Below are 6,186 nucleotides of genomic sequence, written 5' to 3' on the forward strand. Positions count from 1 at the left end.
CCTATGAATTCAGATTGCTCTGGCTGAGGCCAGCAGTGTTTAAAACAAACAAAAAACACAAAGAGACAAATGTGCACACGCACCCCCCAAGAAAAAAAGCTTCTGTGACCCGACAAACTCTGGAGAGCCTATTAAACCCTGTGAAGCCTGTCCACATCTGAAGCTCATCTGTACCTTGGATTTGCTTTTGCATTCCTAAACCTTGACTCTTGGTCAAGCCAACTGTCTGCAATTTTTGGTTCAGAAACTGATAGTTAAAGCAGTAACAACAACAGCATAAAATCACTAATGGCTCCCTAATGGTATTAAGCCTAATCAAATCTTTGAAATTGAAGCTCTATTTGTTAAAGGGCAAACTTTGCTGAATCCACACCATGTCCATCATGCAGATACCTCATTGGAAAACCACTAAGCCCATTAATTCTGGATGTTAATGGCTCTTCTCATTTTGGTGGTCAAGTATGGTCTAATATTCTTCAGCAGGGCGTTGGTGAATGTATCAACTTGCCCCAGCCTCATGATCTTTATAATCTTTAAGTGGCTCTCCAAAAATTCAGTGATACCTAGGAAAGCACGAGTCATTGTGCGTGTTTGATCGAGTTCATTAACGGAGTTTACTCTTCTATGTGTTGAGGTCCTCAGCTGCAACCGGGTGAGCTCACATACTCAATGACAACTTTCTCTGACCTTCTGGATCTAATCTGTGGTGTGTTAGGAGGTTCTGAAATAGTGATTTATTTTCTGTGTTTCCATTATAAATCACTTTAGTTTGAGACTTCTAATGTCAGCCATATAATAGTTGTTCTGGGCTAAACTTGGAGCAAGATCAAAGCTCAGAAAATTTTTCAAAAGCAGAATTTGAATTGATCACTTTCAAATATTACATCAAAAAATTACTGCTTCTGAAAACCTGTCTTCATGTAACTTCTGACTCCAATTTTAGCATTACAATTTGGCATTCGGCTTTTATTACTTTACAAATTAAAATTACTTTCTCTTCTTCATAGGCAAGGAATTTTTCTAGATGGATTTATTATGCATTTATAACTTCATTTTCATAGAAGTTACCCTACACAGACATGATCTAAATGGTTATACAAGATGTAAGGTAGTGGCAAATCTGGCTCTGTCTATTCAAAGAGAATGATTTAGTTTTTTTCCTCTCTGCGTGGTCCAACTTTTAGTCCATTCAGCAGCGGTGGTGCGGCCTCTGTTTAGCAGTTCATACATAACAGTGCTATCATTACTGGAGAATACCATTATGAACAGAAACTGTAAGTGTATTTGGGGTACTACATCAACATCCGCTAATAAAAAACAGTTTAGAATTGAAATCAGATGTTCAAGCTGTGCTGATCCCCAACTTTAAAGCTATCACTTGGAAATATTTCTGATCGCTAAATTTCTCCTTGCTTAACGTGCGTGCTCAAGCTATTGTAGGTGCAGACGTGCAAGGCGGAGGCGTTTATAGCTGAAGAGCTGTACAGAGCCCCTGTGCTCACTCCCGAGGAGGACTGACAGGCGGGTGAGTTATCCTGTCGGCGGGACTTGGCCATCGATGGCCGCGGTTTCTGGCGCTTTCGTTCGATCCGGTTCCATCCAGTCTCCTTCCGTGAGGTTCCAGTTTCCCGTCCCTGGCAGGGAGGGTCAGTTCGTGAGCCCGCGCTGAACTCATGCCATTGTCATGCTCTCCTCCAGGGTGGTTTGTGCCCTTTTCCAGTTTTGAAAAATAAACATTATTTTTGGAGCGCTTCGTTGCGCTGCAGCAGATTGGGTGGAGGGAGGAGCAGAGAGCGGCTGCGAGGTCATACGGGCAGAGGCTGCCTGTTGCCGTACAGAGCGATTTCTTGAGGCAGCAAAGAGAAGGAGCCCCCTCTTTTCACAGAATCTCTTCACTGGGCAGTGGTGTTCCCGGCTCCCAAGCCTTCCAGTACCTGTGGCTGAAGGAAGTGAAAAAGTAGCAGAAATAGATTTTCTCTGCATTAATTGTGTGCCTACCTGCTTCTCTCTCTCTAATACCTTCTTTAATTTGTGGCCAATTTGAACAAGTTTGACAGCAGGTCAACGTTTGATAGGGTCTTGCAGATAACAGGGAGCTACAAATTTTGTTGAAATAGGCAAAAGTATTGAAGAAAAAACCTAGTTAATCTCTTGCAGGGAAGAAGTTGTAATATGAGTTCAGCTCTCATTAAACGTCAGAGAACCCACACGGAATCAAGACCTGGAGGCAAAACTCTAACCGTGATTTTTGTTGCCATTGCTGGTCCTTCTGCTTCTTAACTTTCTCTTTAAAACAGAAAGACTCAAAAGCATACAAAGAGTTTTTCTAGAAGGAGCATAAAGGTCTCATCTGAACTTTCCACTGCTTCTCAAGCTATGAGACCACCTCACAAACACTTACACTTAGTGGTTTCTTCTCATCACTCTGATGAAAGGAATCAAGCAGATGTGTCAAGTTGCAGAACATCTCAAGGAGAATGCAGGTCTCCCTTTAAACCAACCTAAGAAACTGGTGTCTGTTATTGCGACAACATCTGGCTCTGGGTCTCCTCTAGTAGAGCAGGCTTTTTGTTTCCACCACGCCCGTGCTGGACTTTGTGCTGGTACCGTGTGCTAAAGCAACTTCGCTCTTTGGATATGGCAGTCCTACAACAGCTCTTGAAGTTTGGTTTTGGTGGATCCTCTCTACCTGTTCAAATGGGACTGGAAGACTATGGTGGAAGTCCTTGACTGTTGGGCATCTCTTCTTTTTCCATCAGAGTAATATTTTAGCTTAGAGTTGTGACTTATGAGAAGGTCATTGGTACACGTGGAAGTTGGCAGTAGGCAGTCAAATTTTTGTGAGTTCTTAGTCAAGGCTCATCTGTCCAAAAATACTGAAAAAGGCTGCTAAGAAGAAAAAGTACAGGATTTCTCTTGAGCTGTTTTGATATTACAGTTAACCGTAGAGATGTTATAGGGAGGAAACACCGTAATAATTCTGAATCTTGTTTTTCCTTCTGTTTTTCTGATTCTATTTTTCCTTCCTTTCTTCTTTATGGTTATTTCCACTGTCCTCAGGACAACCCCACAGCCTCAGGGACACCAACCAGAGAAGGGTGTCACAGCGAAAGTGACCATGTGACTTTGCACTGTCCTCTGGCCACAAGTTTTCCGGAGTCAAAAATATCCTGTGGGAGAGGGCAAGACTGGAGCAGATGATCCGCACTGGTTACCAGTGTCCATGTTGGACAAGAAGCAGCTCTGGGGTTGGCTGACAGGAGGCTGATGAAGTCTCTAGAAGGTGAAGGTTGTTCTCTGCTGGCTCAGTTCTTGTCACCACCATGTTTCTTTTTTCTGACTCTCTAAGAAAAAAATAGTGAGTTCCACTTTGCTGTTTAGCTTGGTCTCCAGTCTAAACTGAGGTCCAGAGTTGAACAAGCTGTCTTTTCAGTCTTGAAATATCTTCCCTGCTCCTAAAAAAAATATAGTTGTGGCTGCCCAGGAGAATGAAGAGGCTGGTATCCCTCTCTGGCTTTCTTTTCTGTTTGCTATTTGGAAGGTTTTTTTTTTTTAACCTTATTCTTTTATGTAATTAATTTTGGTGGTCACATCATTTAAACCAGTGAAATATAACCTACCTGCCTCCATACTACCCTTTTTAATATGTTTCTCTGATGTTCTCTTATTGGCTTATTGGACTGTAAAAATCTCTGTTTGTGTATGTATCCTCACAACTTTTCATTATCGTTGTCTATCATTGCTGCTGTTATTTTGTACAGCTCCTCTAATCAGTTACAGCTTTCCTGAGCCTGTGTATGTGGAGGACACCTCTAGAGAGATGTCAGCTCTTTTTCAGCTAGAAGGCCCATCAAACCCAAAGTCCCAGAGAAAGGACAATCTCTGGCTACACTGAAGGGTATTGGACTTCAGGACAGATTTCCCAAGTAAGATCTTTTTAAATTCTTGTATGTTGCTTAAAATGAGGTGCATGTCAGGTTTGACAAGGAGAATTTTGAGTACAGCTGGGTGGAAACAGGAGGTTTTGCTTTGTTTAAAATTCCCCAAAAGTTATTTTTTTTTAAATATCAGTTTTCAAGTGCTGGAAAGAGACTATTTCGTACAAAGATACAATGATTGCCAATGATCATCTGAGATTCTAATCCGAAATTTCTGTTACTTTACATAAAAATGATTAAAACAAAAAGCCCCCATACCTTGTAAAAACATCACAACAGCATAGTATTATCACTGTTGTAATTCTCACCAAACCTACATTTTATTTAAAAATCACTTTTTTTTTTCCAATGAAAATGCCGCTTGCTGTATAAAATTCTAATTTAAAACATTCTTCATGGATTCATTCTAATAAATTTTGCACTAACGAAGTGCAAAATAACAGGTCGTGTATGTGATGGGATGATTAATTAATTCTAATCAAATACGTTACTCGTAACTGAACAATCTCATCTCCATAAGGGAGATACCATTTGCAAAATAGTCATGTAGCAATTAATCATAATACTTCCTTCTGTATCAGTCTGTCCCAAAAGATGGGATGTCTCTTAGGGATGACTAAGAGTGAATGTTTAGTGCCATGACTGGACAGCCCAGGGTGTCTTTGCTGTATCCTGGGACTGATTGGAGAGATTTCCACTGAAGATTGGCAATTTCACCTATGATTGCATTTTGGAGCAAGACTAATCCTTGATCTGTTTTCTGTTGAATGCAACACTAGGAGAGACACAAGCAGGTAATTCCAGTACAGGACAAATTAACCCATGAAAGTTCTTAATAAGTAATAGGGAAGGTTCAAAAATGTGGGTTTTGGCTAGAAATGAAAGATGTTTTTTGTTTATGTGGACAAAATCCTGTGAGTAGTTGGATGTGATCAATTAGAAGGACAGGTCCTTGCACACAGGCAGTCTTCTCCATTGAGTGTGGCACTGTTCTTCATGTGAATGAGGGGTGACCTCATCAATGTTTATAAGTATATAAAGGGTGGGTGTCACGAGGATGGAGCCAGGCTCTTCTCGGTGACAACCAACAGTAAGACAAGGGGTAATGGGTTCAAGCTGGAACACAAGAGGTTCCACTTAAATTTGAGAAGAAACTTCTTCTCAGTGAGGGTGCCAGAGCACTGGAACAGGCTGCCCAGGGGGGTTGTGGAGTCTCCTTCTCTGGAGACATTCAAAACCCGCCTGGACGCCTTCTGTGTAACCTCACCTAGGTGTTCCTGCTCTGGCGAAGGGATTGGACTAGATGATCTTTTGAGGTCCCTTCCAATCCCTAACATTCTGTGATTCTGTGATTCTGTGAATGTACATGATGGATGGAATGATGCTTCTCTGGCTGAAGTTCATGCCTTTATGAATTGTTCTGCTCTATAGGTTTGTTTTGAGGCTATTTGCATGACACTGTGAGATCCTGAGATTAGAAGTGCTGGGCAGGTGCAATGTGTTTATTGCAGTACCAGTTGTGGCAGAGACCAGGCTAACCAGCATCATGAGCAGCACCATGGGGGACACACTCCTGTCTTGGAGAGAGCCTTTTGTCTTGCTAATAAACAAACCCCTAGCAATTTAGGAAAGTTTTGGGAAGTTTCCACTCTCTCTCCAAACTGTGTATGTGGCAGCGAGGGCTTATATGCTTTCGCTTGTACCTCATTCCGTTATAAAACACTCCTTGGAAAAAGGGAATGAAATTACAGGAGAAAAAAAAAAAGGCTGGTTCACTTAGTAAATACTTGTCAAAGTTGGCATTTGCAAAATGTCATGTTTCAGTCTCCACGGCTTGCAACAGGAGCTGTCACAGAGGTGTGTGCGCACCCATGGGTGGTTCATGGAAAGAAGCTTCTTCAGCAGCGTGATGGCTTTGCTCGGTCCTGCGATTGCAGAGCAGCTGGTACAGAATCACAGAATGGTTGGGGTTGGAGGGGACCTCTGGAGATAATCTAGTCCAACCCACCTCCTAAGGCAGGTACACCTAGAGTAGATTGCACAGGAATGTGTCCAGGAGGGTCTTGAATGTCTCCAGAGAAGGAGACTCCACAGCCTCTCTGGGCACCCTCTTCCAGTGCTCTGGCATCCTCAAAGAAAATATGTTTTTCCTCATATTCAGATGGAATCTCCTATGCTTCAGTCTCTGCCCGTATGGACAGTGGTGAACACGCTTCTGCGTGTTGGATGAATATACACAAGTGCCTGA

This window comes from Caloenas nicobarica, chromosome 3, assembly GCF_036013445.1.
Source record: "Caloenas nicobarica isolate bCalNic1 chromosome 3, bCalNic1.hap1, whole genome shotgun sequence".
Lineage (NCBI taxonomy): Eukaryota > Metazoa > Chordata > Aves > Columbiformes > Columbidae > Caloenas > Caloenas nicobarica.